Source organism: Muscardinus avellanarius (assembly GCF_963383645.1).
Source record: "Muscardinus avellanarius genome assembly, chromosome: 2".
Classification (NCBI taxonomy): Eukaryota; Metazoa; Chordata; class Mammalia; order Rodentia; family Gliridae; genus Muscardinus; species Muscardinus avellanarius.
Genome location: NC_137787.1, coordinates 143,997,636 through 144,020,621, shown reverse-complemented (window position 1 = coordinate 144,020,621; position 22,986 = coordinate 143,997,636).

Below are 22,986 nucleotides of genomic sequence, written 5' to 3'. Positions count from 1 at the left end.
AAACAGAAAAGTTTTATAACTACTAGGAATCTCCTTTATCTATATCAAATTCAATGAGATATGCTGGTCACAACTAGTTTAGTCTTGGCAATATTAAAATGGCATACAATCCAAACCAGTGAGGAGCTTTGCCATCTACATTAAGAAAGTCGATTAAAGATGCATCCAGTGTTAATCCCATCTAAATTGGATAGACTTTGCTTTACAGTTCTCAGTCTTAGGCTGACTTGCTGTAGCCGCTGTCAGGAATTTCGGCACGTATTATGCCACTTAGTTAATAAAAGGGAAAAAAAAGTCCTGGAGGTTAGCAGACAACTTTTCACCCCAGAAATTCTCATGGAAACAATGGCATTTTGGCCAAGATTGATTGCAAACAAGAAAGGAAATTACACAAAAATAAAAATATAGCAGCATGAGAAACTTACATTTGTCTTCAGGGTCCATACGGGTAGACACACTTGGCTATTCTGTGACTAGCTGCATCTTGCATAGTAATTAAGCCAGCGTAGAATCCCCTCTTCCTGAGCTTCCAGCAGCATAATGTGATAGTAATTGGATTTCTGTTTTGCTGACTTCAAAAACTGCATGCAAGAGTCGAGCCAGCTCCAGTTCTGTGAAGTCCTTGTCGACTGCTTCTGCCACCAGTCGGTACGGGTCCTCCCCCGAGTGGCTCGCCTCTCAGCAGCCACACGTTGAGAAATCAAAGTCACACAAAAGGTGCACACGGGAAAGTAGGAAGAGCTGAGTGCACGGAGGCTCCTGGTTTCCACGGGAATGGAATAGCGCTCTGGCTGCCTCCTTTCACTACATCAGATCTCCCTCTGTGTGTCATAAACTGCAAGGTAGCAAAAGACAGGGAGGGCGGACCAAACAGCCCACCCCCACTGTTTGCTACATGTTAACATTGAGAACTACCCATTATTTTAAAAAGGAAGAAACTGGAGAAATGGCCGTTTTTACAGATTCCCAATAAGGCAGGTCAGCTGTATGGTGATTTTTTTTTTTTTTTTTTTTTTTTTTTTTTTTTTTTTTTTAGCTGAAGGGTGAAGAGTGAGGAAAGAATATAAATAAGGCTAGAAAATGGTATGTCCTGGGAGCCGCAAGCACACAGCTCTTCCGTCCAAAGCCAACAGTGTCACATCCAAGTGGAATTACTGCCTTGGGCAGCGTGAGCTCAGAATGGTCAAGAACTTTGTGATGATAACTCTGATAAACTATTTGTACTATTTTTATTTATTGTTAAATATTTACACACCATCCAACCAGTTTAAATTTCCCCAGCAAGCACATGCCATCTCGAAGTAATTTAAAACGTCACATGTGGTAGAGAGGAATTGGTTTTTCAGAAATAGCACTAATGACAACATGTCATATGTACAAAAAATATTTTCCCAAATAGGTGTTAAAGGTAAGCAGATGATTCACTTTAATTTTGACAGATGGGAAAATGGATTCTTTCCTGAAAGTTGGATTTTTCTAGGTTTCTGTGCACTGCCGCCTTGTCTTAATCTTTACAAACTCCTGGGTACATAAAGACTCTGAAGACTTTAAAATGTTTTGTACCTTCATAGCTGATTACTTTCCCCAGTTCCAGACCTAAATATTCAGCTACCCTCTGGAGTCTTCTAACCATAGCGCAGTCCATCGCTCAGGGATTTTCACCACCCATTCTTCCCCTTCGTGGAATCCCAGCCTCTTCTGACAGCTTGCTGTGACCCAGGACTCTTCCTCTCTTCTCACTGCCAGATCCCGTGAAGTTGCCAGTCCTACCTCTGTTTACGTGTTTCTCAAATCTCCTCTGCCCCAGCACTCAGCTGGACGTTGGTTGGTGGAGGGCTGCTTCTCTTGCCTCCTGGGTCTACCCGTTCGTGCCCTATCAACATCCTCTGGCCCTCCCCATGACGCAGTATTCTAGAGCAGGCAGCTGAGAGCATAGGCTTGGGAGTCACAGTTCCTCAGTTTTGAATCCTGGCATTGTAACTCATGAACAAGAGGACCCTGAATAATCAATGGCTCCCTTTAAAACTCCGCATTCTCCCTTGTGGTACCTTATGCTGTCTTTTTATGGTGCCTTCTTCCTAAGACTGTAGTGAGGCTAGGAGATAATTTGTGCAAATATCTCCTAGGATGTTCTCAGCACATACTAACTTTTTTATTAATGATGAAATGACAGATCAGCATTACCCCCTTGCCTTTATCCTTTCGGTCTATTACTTGTGGGGTGTCGGGCTCCTTCCTCAGTCTGCTCCTCCCCTGGACTCTGTTTTTTTTTCTGTGAGCAGCCTACCTGAAGATTGCACTTGCATATTTTTTACCACTTTCTTGTGTTTGTAGCTGCAGTTTCCTGCTTCTGGAATGTTTTCACCACCATTCTTTTGGTGTCCATCTGGCAAATTTCTACTTAGCTTTCAAAGCTCAATTTCAAAAAGATCTCTTTGGAGAATCCCAGGACTGCCATTCCCTACCTATCTGATATTGGCTGAGCTATTTGAGCTTTATGTTTTAGCTTCCTTATTTGTAAGTAGGAATAGTAATAATATTGTGCCTACCTCAGAGAATTACGTTGAAAGCTAAGTAAATTTACAGATATGTCTAGCACCTTATAGACATATAATAATGATTAAGTATTATTATTCTCATTTTTTTCTGTACTAGGGACTAAACCCAGGGGCATTCTATCTCCAAACTACATTTCCAGCTTTTTATTATTTATTTTGAAGCAGGGTCTCCCTAAGTTGCAGAGGGCCTCATTAAATAGCTCACTAAATAGCTGAGGCTGGCTATGAACCTTCACTCTTCCTGTCTCAGCCTCCCAAATACTGGGATTACAAGCTTGCACCAACATACTCGGCTCCTCTCATTGTTATTAATTGGTGGTGGCTTTCCCTCCCTAGAACAGGCAAACACTATAGCATCTTTTGAGGTCTTACATTCTTATGACATTGCATGGACGGGCATAAAGGCAAGATGTGTCTATCTTATTTATGGTTGGGCATATGTTGGATATATTTAAAAAAATGCATGACTGATTCATAATGAACTTTTTAAAATTTTTGAAACAGAGTTTTGCTAGATTGCTGAAACTCTAACTACATTGCTGATGCTGTCCTTGAACTATCCTTCTGTCTCAGCCTCCCAAGTACTGGGATCACAGGTGTGTGCCACTATGTTCAGTTTAATGACTTGTTTAAATGTCTGTCTTCTATTTCACATAGCATATTTCTTCTTCATATCTATACTGTTAAAAACAAGCATGGTGTCTTGTAAAGGAAGGTCCTCAGTAGCTGTGTTTCAAGTGAATTGCTGGCATATATTAAACAGGGAAATCAGGGAGAAACTTTGACTTCTGATTTTTTCTTTTCTTTTCTTCTTCTTTCTTTTTTTTTTTTTTTTTTTTGGTGGTACTGGGGTTCCTGGAAACCCTTCTCCCTCCGGGCTACACTCCAGAGCTATTTTTATACTTTTTTATTTGGAAACAGGGTCTCTTAAGCCAGAGTGGCTGGCTTGAACCTGTGCGATCCTCCTGTCTTTGCCTCCCAAGCGCGGGGATTACAAGCACCACCACGCCTGGCTGACCTCTGACTTTTTAAAAAATATTTTGAGGACCATCTGGCCTTAAACTTGCAATCCTCCTGTCTAATGTAATAGTAATTTAATTTTATTAAAGAAGACAAGGGAAATGGGATTATATATTTATATATTCCAACATATAATATATATGTATTCCAATGTTGGAAAGTCACTATAAATATTTTTTGATGTGCAGTTCTGTGGAACCCAAAGTATTCTATCTTGAAGCTATACTTCCAGATCTTTTTTATTTTATTTATTTTTTGTATTGGAAACAGGGTCTTGCTAGGTTGCTGAGGCTTGTCTCAAACCTATGATTCTTTTATCTCAGTCTCCCAAGTCCTGAGATTACAGGTGTGTCCACCATGACTGGCATTTTGTTTTGTGGATTTCTGTTCTCCTTAGAGATGTCTGATAAATCTCCAAACATTACTTCTCATGAAGAACTATTTGCCAGTCATGGCAAAACCAGTCAGTGAATTTCATGGCATATAGTTTATGCTGTGCAATAAATATGTTAGTAATCATTGAAGATTATTGGCAAGTCAGGAGTGGTGGTATAGCTCAGATGGAAGATAACCCTGGTTTCAACCCCTAGTACCAAAAGAAAAAAAAAGATAATTATCAGTAGTTTTTGTAATTACTTGTTGTTATAGACAAAGCACTATGGTTACAAACTAGGCTTTTGGTTACTGAGTCCCTCCCTCCCCCATTTTGTACTGGGAATTGAACCCTGGACCTCTGGAATGCTAGGCAAATTCCCAACCCCTAAGCTATGTTCCCTGCATTTGGTTCTTATTTCTAAACTGGAGCTTATAATAAGGAGTCAGATTCAGCAGAAGCAATTTCTCATGAGTCAGAGACTTCTTCTGAGGGTGGTTAGTCTGAGGCTCCTTACTTTTGGCTGCTGTGGTGGACACTGATGTGCTCCCCACAGGATCTTCTGAGGCCTTTGTCAGAAATGAGTCACCATTAACCATCTCCTCTGCTGGGCTGCTGCCTTTGTTCCCCTATAGGTGTCGATCTGTGAGTTCTCCCCAGGAAATCCTCCTACACGGAAGCTGTCTCAGAGTCAGCCTCCTGGGAACTCCATCTAAGGCTTATCTTTTTAAATTTATGTTTTGATGCCTTGACACCACCTTGGGAAGAGTTAGATATCTTGCAGAGAACAGAAAGATAAATGTTGTCTATATGTTAACAAATGCTACCTTGGTATGAACTTGGAGTTCTTCAATTGACAACTGGCTTTGCTATTGAATTACTGCCAGAAGAAGTTAAAGTCAACAACTCCAAAACTAAATTTATTGTTCTGGGCAGAGTTCCTCCAGTAATTAATTGGGCCTTATATATGTAGGGGGTGCATTTTGCAACTCGTTTGTTCTGGAGAGTTCACTGGAAAGGGATTGCTTAAAATTGAATGCTGATTTATTTTGTAAAAGGATGCAGTACTATTGCTTAAATTTATCCATGCTGAAGTTATTTGGCTTCTAAAATACTAGTGTCTTATAGATGGTAATAGATGAGAGAAAAAAAGTTCCATGAACAAATAAATCTGGAGTGTATGCGTCCTAGTCCTCTTAAAAATATACAGTGTACATTAGTATATTAAAGGGTATTAGAGATCCTAGAGTAAAGATTTGACTATATTTATTTACCAGAACGCTCATTGTAAGTCAATTTTATTTGTTTAAATTAAGTTCTAGCTGGGCATGGTGGTGCATGCTTGTAATCCCGGTACTTGGGAGATTGAGACAGGAGGATCACATAGGTTTGAAGCCAGCCTCAGCAACTAATGAGGTTCTCAGCAACTTAGAAAGACCTTGTTTCCAAATAAAAAATAAAATAGGTCTGGAGGTATAGCCTGGATGTAGAAGGCCCATGCGTTTCATCTTCAGTACTACAAAATTGGAGTTCTATTATATATTCTTTAAATATAAAGATCTTAAATCAAGGTATTTAGCATTTCCATCACTTCTAGAAGGTCCCTCATGCCCTTTTTGACCTTCACTTAAATGGAAATATGTGGTATATTTTTATCTCATGTTTGGTTTCTCTTGCTTCAGAATATGTCTGTGAAATTTATCTATGTTTCTATGAGTAAATTTTAAAAAATGAGGCAAAAGCCTCATTTAAAAATAAGGCAAAAGCAACACTTTTTTTTCTTGTTCAAAGGAACATAGAGTAGATCCTTATTCTATTTGTCCTTTTTAAGATTTAACTTTTCAAGATGGTGTAACATGAACTCCCATTCAATTTATCAAATCTGATTTTGTTCTAAATTGTTATCATAGAGTTCTACCCATGTACCTTCTTAAGATTGTGTTCTTGACATTTGTTACTCAAATCTTTTCATTGGTCTAAAAATGGGAAAAATATTCACTGAAAATTTTCCAAATGATATTGAACCCATGACTTAACTTTGGTGCTTTTAATTTTCAGGTTTAGAAAAACCTAGACCTGCTGACCAATATACAAATCTTTTTTTTTAATTTTTTCACAGTGACATTTAATTTAATAATATTTATTCATTTAACAGATTATTATTAAGTGTTGTGTTGAGTACTGGCTCGGCTGCTGAATATAACTATGATAATGGGTAAGACTACTGCCTAAATTCACCCCATTCACTCAAGAAATAGTGGGCTACCACACAGATGTGTTTGAGTTTAGGGAGGAGACATACACTTGGTAGTCAGTGGCATATGAGCGGTATTTCAAGTATCACATCAGGTGAGATTATCTAAGAGAGTGAGTAGAGAGAGAAGAAAAGAGGTCTGATGACTGAGCTCTGCATTACTCCAATATTTTAGGTCAGAGAAGTATAAAGAAATTAATCAAGTAAATTGAGAAGGACCCACAGTGAGTAAGGAGGGACAAAAAGAGAAAGTGATACCCCAGAAGGCAGGGTGAAGAGGGATTACACAATTTGGTGAAATGTTCCTAGTGAGTTAAATATAATAAGTAATAAATACTCCTGATAAGTTGACTACAATAAGGACTGAGTTGAATATAATGAGGACTGTCTCAGTCCTTGGATTATGCCCACTGCTATAATCCCAAAGATCTGATTTTAGGGAAGGAAGATTTATTTGCTCACAGTTTCTTGTAGATTCTGGGTTTCATCCATTGGAGGCTGGAGTCTATGGATCTCATGGCAGGAAGTAGAGAGAAGGAGAGCACGCGGGCTCTGTTCCTCACATCACAGAAGCGGGAAGCAGGAGAACAAGCAAGCAGGTAAGGAAGGGGATTCAAAGACACACGCACAATCCCAGGCCTCACCCCCAGGGCCTGCCTTCTCCTGCATACCCCACTGGCCTGGGTTACTTCCAGATAAATCCATTTATCTACTGATAAGATTACAAGCGCATGGTTTAATGGCATCAACTCTAATACAAATGCCTGAGTTACTTAGGGGACATTCTATATCTATCAGACCAGAGAACAATCGAACTTATCAAAATTGCAATCTTTGGTGGCTTAGATAAGAATTGTTAGGGTAAAGAGATTGGAATGAAAGTCTAAGTGGGTTTAAGTGAAAACAGAGGAATAGTTGAGTATGGACAGTTACTTTGAGGATGACTGGAAAATACAGTGGAGAAATGAAGTGGCCATATCTTACTTGAGAATTAGAATCATTGCTTGAAGTTCTGTTTATACATACTAAGGCCTTTACATACAAGTCATATGTTTGACCATGATTTTAATCTCCTTAGAATGTGTTTGGAGAATAAAATATTTTTGTTTTCTTTTTCTAAATTTGTTCTAATTTTCTCTTTTTCTTAAAGAAGTTTCCATAGGTCCTATAGGACCAGAGCCTGGTCCTAGATAGTGGGTTAATGTCTGGTTTGAAAAAGTTTCAGATTGTGTGTGTGTGTGTGTGTGTGTGTGTGTGTGTGTACGCGCACATGTGCATATGTGTGCATGAGTGTGTGTTGAGAGAGGGCTTAGTATTTACCTCTCTTTATTCAGCAGAGATTGATGCTGCAGGACAGTGATCATCATAAATACTGTCCTATCCTCTCCCAGCCCCACTCATTGACAGACGGCTTCCTGAATTTTTACTTGACCCTGACTTTTCTGTGCAGAAAGGGATCACGAAAGCTCTTGCTATCAGCATGCCCACTCCATTCTGTTTGCTACAAAAAAGGAATTGTCAGTCTTCCTTCTCATAGTATACTACCTCTTGAGAAAAATGGATACTGCCAGCTTTGTCTGAGATCTATGGCCCCAGGTGTCCTCTCGCGGTTCTTTCCCATACCACTCTGAGATCTCGCCTGAATTTGGCAGCCCTCTCTCATGTATGATTATTTAAAGCTACAAGTACTATTGAAAATTGAGCCTAATTTTTTCTCTTCCAGCTTTTTAAAATGGTAGCATTGACCAGTGAAACAAATATTCTTGTCTGCCTAATTTCAGATTAGATGTCTCATTGCATTGGAACGAATCACGTTTGAGTCAGTCACATTGAATTTTTTTCGCTGAGAGTTTTATTTTGTGTCAAGTCTTTATCTTTCATTCATTTTAAGGTTTTAGTATTATATCTTCTAAACCTATAAAAACAGTTAAAATGTGTATTTAAACATCAAGGGGAAAGTTATTCTGTTTTTCTAAGTATAAAAAGGCTTGAACACATGCCGGGCGTTGTGGCGCACGCTTGTAATCCCAGCGCTTGGGAGGCTGAGACAGGAGGATTGCGCAGGTTCAAAGCCTGCCTCTGCTATTTAGTGAGGATCTCAGCAACTTAGTAAGACCCTGTTTTCAAGTAAAATATAAAATGGGTCTGGGAGTATAGCCCAGAGGTAGAAAGCCTCTGGGTTCCACCCCCAGTACCACCCCCAAAAAAAAAAAAAAAAGGCTTGAACACATATCTATTGTCTTTGGAGGCATGCATGCCCAAGATTTCAACATGGTATTGCGGACTGATGTCTTTTTTAGACCAGGTTTAAAAAAAAGTTGTTTGACGTATTCTACTCAAGGTGATAAATATCTCTAAAGCAGGGATGCACAAATAATGAACCTCACACTAAATACCACTTGCTGCCTATTTATAAATAAAGTTTTATTTAAAAAAAGCTGTACACATTCACTTATATCTATGACTTTTTCCATGCTACAGTGACAGAGTTGAGTCATTGTGAAGAAGTCACGTGACCTACACATTTTAGGGTATTTAGCCCTGTACAGAAAAAAATCTAGTTATCCTACCTTTAGAATAATTCTCAACAATTCTTTTAATTTTTTTCAGTAGAGTCATTCTAAGAGTAAAAAGGTCCGTCTCCCAATTTTTTCTTCCCAGTAGATAGCATATGTCAATTTGGCATATAAACAGATTATCGTAATAATTTCTTAGCCACAAATGTGGCCCTATTCATTTTTTGTAAGTGAGTAACTCACATCTTAGAAGAAACCAAAATATTAAAATTTTAAAGAATTAAAGGTAAAGAGTAAAGTTATTATATTTAGCTGTTGTTTTTAGTCACCAGTTTTAATATTTAGAAGAATAGCCGGGCATGATGGCACATGTTTGTTATCCCAGCATTTGGGAGGCTTAGACAGGAGGATCCGGGTTTTCGGCCAGCCTCAGTTACTTAGCGAGGCCCTCCACAACTTAGTGAGATCCTGTTACAAAATAAAGAATACAAAACAGGGCTGGGGGTGTATATCAGAGGTAGAATGCCCCTGGGTTCCATCCCCTGTACTGCGAAAACACACACACACACACACACACACACACACACACACACAAAAGACTATCAGGGCTGTACAACTGTACCTGTTTTTTTGGGGATGAACATAATTCATGTCTTTCAGCATCATTTATGATTGACTCTAGTGACCAAGGACCACAATAGAGGATTGTGGAATGTCAATTTTATTCACCCAAAAATTCCTTTCTCTTTCATTCTGCCATTTGCTTTCATCTCCAGACACATTTTTCTTTTATAATAAAAAATTACAGTGATTATATCTTAGCTGTATGTTCTGTTCTAAAAATAAAATAAACCCAGTGAAGAAAGTATCATTTTTGCCTAGGAAAGCAGTAATGGAAACAATAGGCAGAACTGTCAAAACATGCAGTAAGGTCATTGCTGTGTTTGGTTTTATTGACTATGTACATCTGTTATTTTCATTGTAGGTCCTTGATCTTTTGATTCAAACACAAAGATATAGTTATTGAAGTGTCCACTCCTTTTTGTTCTTGTGTGTTTTAATTTTCTCAACTTTGGGATCTTGTTTAGGAAGTCTCTACCTGTGCCTGTATGTTGGAGTGTTGGGCCTAAGCCTTCCTCTGATAGCTTCACAGTCTCTAGTCTAACTTCCAGGTCTTTGATCTATCTTGAGTAGACTCCAGTGCAGGATGTGAGGTAAGGATTTAGTTCTATTTCCCTTCTTTAAAAAAATTTTTATTGGTACATTGTAGTCATACATCTTAATGGAGTACACGATGGTAGAGGCATACATGCACACATCGCTTATTTAGCCCTTTTACAATTCCCACCCTATTCCCTTTCTCCTCCTTCCTTCTCTTGTTTGGCTTAGTGATTGAATTTGATATGTTTGTAGTGTACATTATGGAATTACCTACATTAGGGAATTTCCCCTTTGTCACCTCCCATCCCCCTCAGTTAGGTCACCTTATTTGCTCATCTATGTTTTCTCCTTCTTTATCTAGAGTTCTTCCTATGATACTTTTTCTCCCTCGCATTTCATATTAGAGAGAACATCTGATTTTTTACTTTTTGTGACTGACTGATCTCACTTAGCATAATGTTCTCCAGTTCCATCCATTTCTCTGTAAATGACATAATTTTGTTCTTCTTTATGGCTGAGTAAAATTCCATTGTGTACGTATCCCATAGTTTTGTAATCCATTCCTCTGTTGTAGTTTTATTTTTCTGCAAGTGAATAATCAGTTTTCCCAACACAATTTGTGTTTTTTTCCAATGTAAGTGTCTGACACCTTTGTCAAAAATCAACTGACTATAAGTGTTCGAATTTGTTTCTGTATCTTCTATTCTATTTCATTGGTCTATGTGTCTGTTTTTGTGTCCTTGTGTCCTTACCATGTTGTTTTTATTACAATAGCTTTGTAGTATAATTTGAAGTCAGGAATTGTGATATTTGCATGATTCTTATTTCTGAGAATTGCTTTGGCTATTCTGGGTCTTTTGTTTCTCCATATTAAGTTTATGACTGATTTTTCTAGATCTATGAAGAGATCTTTGCGAGTTTTTCTTCTATTTTTTTAATGTTGGGGATGGAACCTGGGGGCATTCTACCTCTGAGCTATTTTGTATTCTTTATTTTGAAATAGGGTTTCACTGAGTTTCAAAGACCCTCACTCACTGAGTAGCTGGGGCTGTCTGCAAACCCAGATCCTCCTGTCTCAGCCTCCCAAATGCTGGAATTACATGCCTGCACTACCATGCCCGGCCCAGTTATTCTGATAGAGGACTAATATCTAGAATATACAAAGAATTTAAAAGACTTTACACTAAAAATATAAATAACCCAATAAAAAATGAGCAACTGAATTAAATAGACACTTCACAAAAGAAGAAATGCAAATTGCCAATAAATGCACAAAAAATATTCAGCATCATTATCAATCAGGGAAATGTAAATCAAAGTTACACTGAGATTCCATCTAACCCTAATCAAAATGGCAATCATCAATGAGCCAAAAATAATAAATGTTGGGGAGGATGTGGGGAAATAGGAACTTGTTTACACTGTTGGTGGGAGGTGGGATTGCGGATTAGTTCAGCTGCTATGGAGATAAGTGTGGAGATTCCTCAGAAAACTGGGAAAGCATTCCACAAATGATCTGGCTCTATCAGTCCTGGGTATCTTTTATTATTTTTCTTGCTTTTTTGGTACTGGAAATGGAACCCAGGGGCATTCTACCTCTGAGCTACAAACCCAGCCCTATTTTTTATTCTTTATTTTGAAACAAGGTCTCACTGAGTTGCAAAGGGCCTCACTAAGTAACTGAGGCTGTCCATGAACCGCGATCCTCCTGTCTCAGCCTCTTGAATGCTGGGAGTACAAGCATGTGCCACCATGCCTGGCTCTCTGGGTATCTTTTCGCAGAGGTTTAAACCAGAGAACATGTTCATAGCAGCTCAATAGCCAAATTATGGAACCAATCTCAGTGTCCATCAACAGATGAATGCATTACAAAATTATAGAATATCCACATAATGGAATTCTACTCAGCAATAAAGAAGAACAAAATTATAACATTTGAAATAAAATGGAAGGACCTGGAGAACATTATGTTAAGTGAGATTATCCAGTCGCAGAAAGTAAAGGGTCATACGTTATCTCTAATATGCAGAAACTAGGGAGTATTGGGGATCCCATAGGGACTTCAGATAATGGAGGAGTAACTTCAGTGGAGCCAAGGAAGGAGAGGGGAAAGAGTGAGGTTCACTGAAGGATGAACCATCAGCTCTGTGTACATATGTGAAATATCAATGTTGATCTCAGTACTCTATATAATGAAGGGGGGAGATGGGGAGGTTGGTGGGGGGAGCATCAAGTGCTTGTGTGTATGTACGCCACTGTCAGCATGATTTATGTTATGATATGAGGCTATAATGCACCAATAAAAGCACATAGAAATGGAAACACACTCATGCTGACTTCATTGCACCAGAAATCCTTTTGTACTCAGGTGTTGTTGTTTTTTTCCCCCCCTGTTGCATTTGACTTTGTCTCCTGGAGTTTGATCATCACTTCAATGGCACATATTTCCATGATGCCCCACTGAGTCAGAATCACAGCTCCAGGTGTGGAAAAGAGTGTGTCACAGCCAGTGTTCTTTCAGATATCATTTTGTGTACCACAGATACTGTTCCTGGGGATGATGTTTATTTGTCTGGTAACTGTCACCACCTATAGTTTGCTTTCCCACCCATGAAAAACATGTAAAATTGGAAATATCTAGGGAAAAAAATCTCCTGGAAGGATCTAATTCTGAAATGGTATAAACATTCCATTGTGGCATGTTGGCCCACAGTGATACTGAGTTACACCCTAGTTATACAGTCTTATTTGAGAATATAGCAGTGGTTTTTGTATGGGAAATATTCATATGTTTAGAGTCAAGAAAGAAAGGGAGATGAAGGAATGATAATGGTATCATGTGCCAAGAATTATGATTTGTATACAAAGGATACATAATCTGGACATCAGTGCTGAAAAGTGAGATAAGATCTGCTACTCAGATGCCCCTCAGAGAAGTCGAGATAGACCTGAGTTTATTCTTTCATCTGGTGCCAGTGATGAGATCTCATGGCTTAACTGTTATTTTTTCCCTTTTTTTATATAAGCTTTTTTTTGACTATGAACTTTAAATTTTATATCTTGGTTTTAAATTTTTAAACTGCCTAATACCTTGTGTTTGTTATGGATGTTTTAGATTGACTTTACTTTTTCAGTCATAGTTGCTAGGTTGCGGCAAGGTGCATATAAAGTGTGCAGCTAATTTTTTCTGAGTTGAATATACTCATGTTATCAGTACTCAGACTGAGAAACAGAAAAATATTAGCATTCATAATATCCTCCATTTCCATCACTCTTCCCTCAACTCCAGAGTCAGCCTTTCTTCTGATTTCTAACAGCAAGAAAGTATCTGTCTACTCTTGAATTCTATATTAATAGAAGCATACAATATGGACTCTTTGTTGGGCTACTTTCTGTTTGTGAGAGTCCTACTTATTATTGCATTGACCTATAGATTTCTTTATAGAATCTTGTTGCCTGAATATACTATAACTTATTTATTCAATGTACTTCCCTAGGCTTTTGACTGGACCCTGGTTTTGGACTATTACTAATAATGCTATTACAAGTCTAGAACATGTTGGGAAAACAAGGTATTTTCTATCAAATACATACCTAAGAGTGGAATTGCACATTTTGTTTTTTGTTTGTTTATTTAGTAGCACTCAGGATTGAAACCAGAGACATTCTACATCTGGGCCAACCCTGCCCCTGCAAGTCCTATTTTACTTTTTATTTGGAAACAAAGTCTCACTAAGTTACTGAGAGCCTTGGTAAATTGCCTAGGCTGGCTTTAAACCTGTGCTTCTCCTTTCTGAGCCTTCCAAGTGCTCAGCCTTCCAAACCCAGCTTGCCCAAGCCAATATATATATATACATACACACACATATATATATATGTATGTATATATATATATATATATTGCGTGGTACTAGAGATTGAACCTAGGGGCACTCTACCTTTGACCAACATCTACAGTGGTATTTGATTTTTTATTTTGGAACAGGGCCTCAATAAGTTGCTGAGGCTGGCTTCAAACTTGCAGTTTTTCTGTCTTGGATTCACAAGTTCACACGTACTGGGATTATAGGCATGCACCGTTGCACTTGGTTTAAACATTCTTTAGATACCTTTTCTTTATAAAAAGAACATGTAGGGGTATATGTATATGCATATATCATTTTACAATACTTTATGAAAACACATTATTTTAGGTAATTTCTACTCTTTCATTTTAAAAAAGAATAAAGTATTTAACCCAATTCAGGTTTATCTAGTATGTACTCCAGGCCTGCTGTGTGCTCAATACTCAAGGGATTCAACTTTCTCATAGAACAGGTGTTTTATCAGACAAAGAAATTCAATTTATATTATAAAATTAATATATATCTCTTATAAAAAGAGGGGAGAGTTATAGAATAACAATGAAAGTTTTGCTTGTATAACCACCATGGAGGAGGCTGACTTCCAGATGCAACTACCCATGGTCTTTCCATGTTCTAAGCTGGCAACAGGTAGTCTAGTTTGTGACGGCAGCCTGGCTCAAACAATTCTGAACCTGTTTTTCTCCTTTTTTTCTTTTTTGTATTTTGCCTTTTTTTCTTTCTATCTTTGAGCTATAACCCCAGTATTGTTTATTTATTTATTTATTTATCTAAAAAAACAGGGTTTCATAAGTTGTAGAGGGCATTATGAATTTGTTGAGGCTGGCTGTGAAGCTGCGATTCTCCAATCTCAGCCTCCCAGGTGCTGAGATTCCTGGTGTGTGTCACCATGCCTGGTTCTCAATTTCCTCTTCTATAAACAGGGTGGTAATACCTCAGAGTTCTATTGTGAGCATGAAATATGGTATCTAGTTTTTATTTCATTTCTTAGGTCTTTGATCATAGTGAAAATCAAAATTCTGAATTCTCCTGGCATTTGCTGTAGCTCTGTATTGATGATCTCCATTGTTGTGGGCTTATGGGAGTTTATTGTTTCCTGGTTGGTTTTCATTCTCATGTTCTCAGGATTCTTAGGTTTGTATATCCCTGCTCTGTTGGCATCCAGTTTCTCTAATTTACTTTCAACAAAGGTGCCAAAAACATACATTGAAGAAAAAAAAAAGCCTTTTCAACAAGCATTGTTGGTAAAACTGGTTATTCATCTGTAAAAATGAAATTAAACTCCAACCTCTTTCCCTGCAGAAGAATCAAATAAAGATGGATCAAACCTGGAAATTATATCAGATTCTTTAAAATGACTATAGGAGGGCACTATCACTAACACTGCAGTATCAAGTCACAGGTAGCAGCTTCCTCAAAAGACCCCAAAGCTCACAAAATTAAAATAAGAATTAATGAATGGGGTGACATTAAATTAGAAATTTTCTATTCAACAAAGGAACCATCAAGAGTTTAAAGAGAGAGCTTATATAATAACATAAAAGACAACACTGAAAATTAATCCAATTAAGAATTGGGCAATTTGACTGTAGACAATTCATAAAAGAAGAAATATAAATGGCCAATAAATGCACGAAAAGATGTTCATCATCCTTAGCATCCAGAGAGATGCAGATCAAAACTACACTGAGATTTCATCTAATGCTATCAGAATGGCAATTATTAAGAATTCAAACAATAAATGCTGGTGAGGATGTTGGTAGGATTGCAAATTAGTGCAGCTGCTATGGAGATCAGGATGGAGATTCCTCAGAAAATGGAATGAATCCATCTTATGATCCAGTTATACCACTCCTAGGTATCTTTCCAAAGGGACTGAAATAATATTATAGTGATACATTCATACCTATGTTTATAGCAGTACACTTCACAATAGCCAAATTATAGAACCAAACTAGGTGTTCACAAACAGATGAATGGATTACAAAATTATAGAATGTGCAGACAATGGAATTCTACTTGGCAATAAGAAAGCACAAAATTATGTCATTTCAGGGAAATGGCTGGACCTCGAGAACATATTAAGTGAGATTTGCCCATCACAGATAGCGAAGGGTCATGTTTTCTCTCATATGCAGAAGCCAGGAAGTAATCAAAATATTCAGATAATGAAGGAGAAAATCCAGTGGAGTGATAGAAGGGGGTCTAGGGGACAGTGGTGTTGCAGGAAGGGAGACTCAATGAACAAAACACTGCCACAGAAGTTATGTACAGATGCCAGTTTCATTATCATGTATGGGAAGGGGAGGCTCACCAAGTGCTGAGTGCATGTATGTCCCTATGACTCTGAACTACACTATGGTGTGAGACCACAATGCATCAATAAAAGTGATATCTGGGATCTACCAAGGATGACACCTGGCATGTGATAGGCAATCAGTAAATTGAGCAATTGGGATTATAATCATGATAGTGTTTAACAAGCTGATTTCAGAACAAAGCGCTTTAATAAAGAAATAAGGAAAGTGCTTTGTAGGTTACCTCCAAGGCAGCATTTCTCACTTTATTAAAATGTCTGTTTCATTTTATTCCTATTTCTATAGAAGCTTGTCCCATTCACAGAAAATGTCAGAGATAATTTTTTTTTATTTTGCTGAGTTACAGATATGCCAACTTGCCTGAAGGTAGATTTTCTAGGGCCAGACATCTTTTACTGTTAGGGAGACAACAAATTCCAACCCCTATATACGTAACTTGTGTGGCTTAATGGTTTTCATTTGAATGCCCCTATTCAAAAACCATTTTTATTCTCTTAGTGTAAATATCAGGTCCCTAATTCCTAAAATATCGTGTTGTTTTCAGTGTGATCATTTTATTCTTTTTAGAACCCATTTCTGACACCTTTCTAAAAGAAAAAAAAAAGGAAAAGCTTTCTGCTTGCCTTTAGTAGCACATCATAAACACTGTGATAGATATCTGAGGCTCGTTGTTCCATTTCACAAGGAACATGATTAGGTTTACACATCGAATACATAAATACAACATCTCTAGTTTTACTTTATTTATTTCATAATTTTATTGGCGCATTATAGTCTTACATCATAATGTAGTTCAAAGTGACAGTGACATACATGCACACAACACCTGGTGAGTTTTCCCCTGGCTTTCTCCCCATACATGCTTTTAAAATTGGCATTGGCAGTTTCACATAGGTGCATAATGTCAATGGAAGCGTTTCCCTCATTGACCCTCCCCACGCCCGCTCTAGACATCCTCCATTGCTCCACTGGAGTTTCTCCTCCATTATTTGAAGTCCCTCTTGTATCCCGATTACTCCCTAAGTTTCCACATATAAGAGAAAACATGACCCTTCTCTTTCTTTCACTGGCTAATCTCAACAAAATGTTCTGAGTCTATCTGTTTTCCTGCATTTTGTTCTTCATTATTGCTGAGTAGAATTTCATTGTTTTTCTATCTCATAATTTTGTGATCCATTTATCAATTGATAGACACCATGGTTCATTCCATAATTTGGCTATTATGAATTATGCTGCTATAAACATGGATATGCATATATTACTATGATTTCTGCTGATTTACTTTGTATATCCAAATGTAAGCTTACTCACGCGCAGTTGTGAGTTATCAAGACCCACTGTAGTGGTGGATCCCTCACTGACAGGTGTGTGGCTATTTTGTAGAAAGAGCCCATTTTGGAACAATGGAAGGATCATAGCTCTGCTGAGTAGAATAAATGGATAAGTGGGATGAATGCACCTCACTGCCCATAATAGAGGTATTCTGAAACTCTTGTGGCTAATTTTTACAGGTTTACATTTTATAAGACAAAAAGGTAATTTCTGTTTTTTCTCCTAAAAGTATGAGATAAATGCCTTTAAGAGGATTGGTTTTAGATAGAATTGCTTTTCTGCTTTGTAAGACGGGATCAAAATCAACTTTTGCATTTAATTGTAGGCCTCATAAAGAGGAGAATAAACTTAAGCACAAAAGCCTGGTAATGTGAATTGATCATCATTCATTCAATTCAGCTTTAAAATCAGATGCTGTCTTAGAACTCATGTTGCTGTTTAACATTTTCCTTTTTAAATATCAAACATAAGCTAATTTAAGGAAAACAAGGAAGGCTTAAAACAGCTTAGTTCCACTGCCAGAAAAACAATTCAAGAGGTTTTCTCATTGGAAATGGAACATCTCCATACAAAAGATCAAATATATGTTTACCTGTGAGGACAAATTGTTTATAATTATCCATACTGGTAATAGTATAAATATTTCCTCTGGGTGTGGTGGTGCACACTTGTAATCCCAGCATTTGGTAGGCTGAGACCAGAGGATCTTGGTTCACAGACAGCCTCAGCTACTTAGTGAGGCCCTCTGCAACTTAGTGAGACCCTGTCTCAAAATAAAGAATAAAAAATAGGGCAGGGGTGAAGCTCAGAGGTCAAATGACCCTGGGTTCCATCCCCAGACCTGCAAAAAATAGTATAAATACTTCCATAAATTATTTTATTCAAAGCAAAATTGAGAAGGTAAAAAGATTTCTCTTATGTCCCCTGATTTCAACATAGCACAGCCTTGCCTATTATGAACATCCTCCAGAGTGGTACATTTTTTACACTCAATAAACCTACACATCATAATCATCAGTGTTCATAGTTTACATTAATGTTTGCTCTTGGTGCTTGTATCTGTCACTGTAGTATTCTACAGAGTATTTTCATTGGCTTAACAATCCATTGTGTTGAGAATATTCCTCTCTTTCTGCCAACCCCTGGCAATGCCTAATCTTTTTACTGTAGTTATAAATTTTCCTTTTTCTGAAAGGGATATAGTTAGAATCATACAGTACACAGCCTTTTCAGGTCATCTTCTTTCACTTAACATGCATGTAAAGGCTCCTTCCTATCTTTTTGTGGCATGATAGAACATTTCTTCTTAATACTGAATTATTTTGTATGGGGCATATCATAGTTTATCCACTCACTCGAAGGGCATCTTAGTTGCTTCCAGGTTCTGGCAATTATAAATTAAGTTTTCTATAAATTTTATTTATATGCAAGTCTTTTCTTGGACTTGTTTTCAATTTCTTTAGGTAAACACCAAAGAGTATGATTGTTGGATCATCTGGTAAGACTATGTTTGGTTTCAGTCTTTTGTTTTATGTTCCAGTTTGTTCTGAAGTTGTGAACAAGGCCATCTTGTTTGGCAGCAAGAAATAGAACTCTTCTAAGCTAGGAAGAAGGAAAGTCCGTGTGTTTACCCATATTTCTGCTTCCCATTTTCTTTTTTCTTTTTGATTTTGCAGCTTTTATATTTATGAAGCAAGTTTCCTTTAGACATTTTTTTTAGTAAAAAATCTGCTGTCAACTAACTCTTATGGCTTCTGAGATGGGTGGTAGTTTATTTATTTATTTATTTATTTATTTATTTATCTATCTTAGTGCTGGAGGTTTTTATTTTGAAAAAGTCTCACTAGGCTGACAAGAGTATCACTACTTGCTGAGGCTGATCTCGAACCTATGATCCTCCTATCTTAGCCTCCCAAGTACTAGGATTACAGGCATGTACCATTATTGTAGTTTTCAGTTCTTTGCTGAGGCATCCTATTTTTCATTTGCTGCATATGTTTGTATTTTATCCTTGGAGCATCTTTGTAATAGCTGATTTCAAATCATTGACAGGTAATTTTAATATCTGCCATCTGAGTGTTGGTGTTTATTTTCTGTCTCTTTTCATTCAGTTTAAGGTCTGTTTCTTCATATGATGACTTTTGATTGAAATTTGACATTTTGTTATGATTCTGCATCTTATTTCAGCCTTCTTTTGTAGTTGGCTTTCTCTTGCAAGGGAAGGGCGTGGGTAGTGCCACTTTGTTACTGCCATGTGGGGCAAATTTCTGGCAGCCATTTAAGATTGCTCCTTAGTGCCAGGGTGGCAATGCACACCTATACTACCAGTACTTGTGAGGCCAAGACAGGAGGATTGCAGGTTCCAGATTCAAGGAAAGCCTCAGCTAGTTAGACTCTCAGCAACCTAGTGAGATCCTGTTTAAAAAAATAAAATATGGACTAGAGAGGGTAGCTCAAAGGAAGAATGCCTCTGGTCTCAATCCTCACTACCATGACCACCACCACAACAGAAGACTGCTCCTTGGGTGGAGATGTAGCAGTGTCACGTTATTGCTCTCCATGTGCCCTCCACTGATACCACAAGGAAGAGTGGCCTAATACAGGCAGTGTTGAGCATCCTGTCTACTCAACCTCCTCTGATACCACCACTGGGAGAGAGGTTCCTCACACCTTGCTCCTGAGAAGTGACAACAGAAGTCCAAGCTCCAACCATGATTTCCACTGACATTGAGATGGGGTGACTTGTTATCACCCAGCAGGGACAAATGTCCACTTAAATACTTAGCCTCTTTGGAAACCACTTTGATGGTGGCTTTGGGTTCCTCAGTAGAGCCTGGCAAGGGTAGTGGTCTAGATCCCCAAGCAGCATCTCCTTGGAAGGGAAAGGAAGAGTGGTCACTGTCTAAAAGTCTTCTGTTTTTACTAAGCTGCCCCTTTGCTAGTTTTTCTTTTCTTTTCTTTTCCTTTTTTTTTTTTTTTTGCTAGAGTAAGGCTGTTTCAGGGGATTTTCTGGTCTTTTCCTATTGGTGTTTTTGGTTGCTGTCTTCTGAAACATAGCATGGGATAAGTGAGGCCAAAAGAAAGCATGGAAAATCATCATTGTGTTGCTGCTTGGCCATGAGGGGCCTTAACTGGCTTGCTGGGAAAGCTGCCTCCTCCTTCTCCACCACCTCCTCATTTTTATACTTCTTATACATTCATACCTTAAGTATTGAAAATATAAAACATCCAGAGTTCTTAGTTGTATTCAGTGGAAGGTGTAGAATAAAACATGTCTGTTTTGTGTTTCTGGAAATGGAAGTTCTTTGGCTGGAGGTTTTTGAAGACTTATGGACAAGACCATCTGAGTAGCCCATCTAAGGGTCAGTTGTCCACTTCTGATGGCAGTGCCATGGCTTGCTACCAAACCCATCTGGGATGGTGGAAATAGAGGGAAAGGAGTTTGAATGGGCAGGAATTATAGGAAATGATTTAATATATATATACTCTTAAAGTTTTATCTGGGCAGTTTGAAAACTGGGTTTAGGCTGGGCGTGGTGGCGCACGCTTATAATTCCTGCGCTTGGGAGGCAGAGACAGGAGGATCGTGCAGGTTCGAAGCCAGCCGTGCTCACTGGTTTAGGAGACCCTGTTTCCAAATAAAAATATAAAAATAGGTCTGGGAGTGTAGCCCGGAGGAAGAAGGGCTTCCAGGAACCCTAGTACCACAATAAATAAATAAATAAATAAATAAATAAATAAATAGAAAACTGGGTTTAGTTGGACTAAAAACAAATTAAATGTGAAAGGAGATGAGAGAATACAATGAGTATTTCTTAGAAACTTATAATAAATTTTAAGTATAAATAAATAATAAACAGTAAAAACCTTTAATAACAAATGAATAAATGCCACTTATCATGAATTACAAATATAACTGGAACTTCTCAAGTTCTACACGCATGACTTAAACATTAGCTCCAAGATGCAATCTCAAATCATAGCCTATTCAGTCATGAAATACTCATTATATAGTCCTGACAAGCATCACTTGTCATTTTCTTGTCAAAAGTTTGACATTTTCTGCAGTGTTTGCTATGTCTTTTAACAGTACTTAAAAATCAGTTAGATTCCTGCAAACATAATTAGGTTAGAGATGTTCTGTCTCTAATAAAAACTCCTTCATTGAACAGAGGATGTTTTCTATAACCTCTTTCCGGTTCCAGTTACCCTGAAAATTCTTCTTTTTTTCATTTTCTCTTAATCAGCCTCTGCATTTTCCTCATTCATTTACTGCTCACTCAGGGCCACCATTAACCAGGCACTGTTCTTGATGCTGGGGATATAGCTATGGAGTTGGGTCTCTATAGAGCTAAGCGATAATGTTACAGATAATATATGAATAGCAAGAATGTTCTAACAAGAACTAGAGCAAAGAGCTTTCCAGGCAGAGGCAGAATCAAATGTAAAGATCCTTAATGAGGGATTGGCTTGGGATATTTGATGAGCAACAAAAGTTCCAGGAAGCTAAATAGGAGTAGATGGGGAAGAAGAGAGGTGAGACATGGCGACCTCGGGACTATGGAGGTCTGTGCAGGTCATGGTAAGTAGCTTGGGACTTGAGAAGGGTGTTAAGAAAACAGAAATATGTTTTCTCTAATATGCCAAACTATTAGGAATACCAGAGGGACTCCAGATAATGGAGGGGAAACCTCAGCGAAGCTGAAATGCAAGGGTAGGAGAGGAAGAAGGCTGGGGTTAATTAAGGGAGGAGCTACATTCAAATATGTGTAAAATTATGAAAGTAGAATGGTCAACCTGGACACTCATTGTTGGGAGGGGGAAAGGGGAAGTTGCGGGGGAAGAGAGGGCACCAAGCACAGTCTGAATGTATGCCATTTTTAGTATGATCCACATTAAAAACTAGAGTGTTGGCCATTGGGAGAAAAACTGAAAATAGGAAGCAAGAGTAGTAGTAGGAATTCCAGTTAGAGATTATTGTCCTCCTCTAGGCTTGAAATAGCTGGCACTGTTGAAAGCAGTGTGATATTGTTGGTTTGGAGATACATTATGAAGGTAGATTCCAGCAGGCCTTCCTGATGGCTTGAATGTGGGATGTGTTAGTAAGCTTTCTGTCACTGTGACAGAATACTTAATATAAAAACTTGAAAGGATTATTTTGGCTCACAGTTTCAGAGATTTCACCCCATAGTAACTTGGCCCTCTTGCTTTAGGCCTCTTGCCTAGGTTTATGGTGGGAGCCTGAGGTGGAGGAGAAGACCTGTTCACCTCACCAAATCCTAAAAGCCAAGAGAGAGGAGGAAGGGCCCAGTGTTCCAATATCCCTTCTAGTGACTTAACTTCCTTCCACTATGCCCTACTTCACAATAGCACCACAGGTTGGTGACCAAGTCTTTAACACATGAACCTCTGAGGTAATCCAGATCCAAACTATAGCAGTGAGAGAAAAACACGAGTCAAAGGCAGTTGTGAAGTTTTTGACCTGAGAAATTAGGATAGAGTAGCCATTTACTGAGATGTGAATGTTTATAGAGAAATGTGTTTGATACAAGACAATTGTAAACTCTGTTTTGGACATGTTCAGTTTGAGG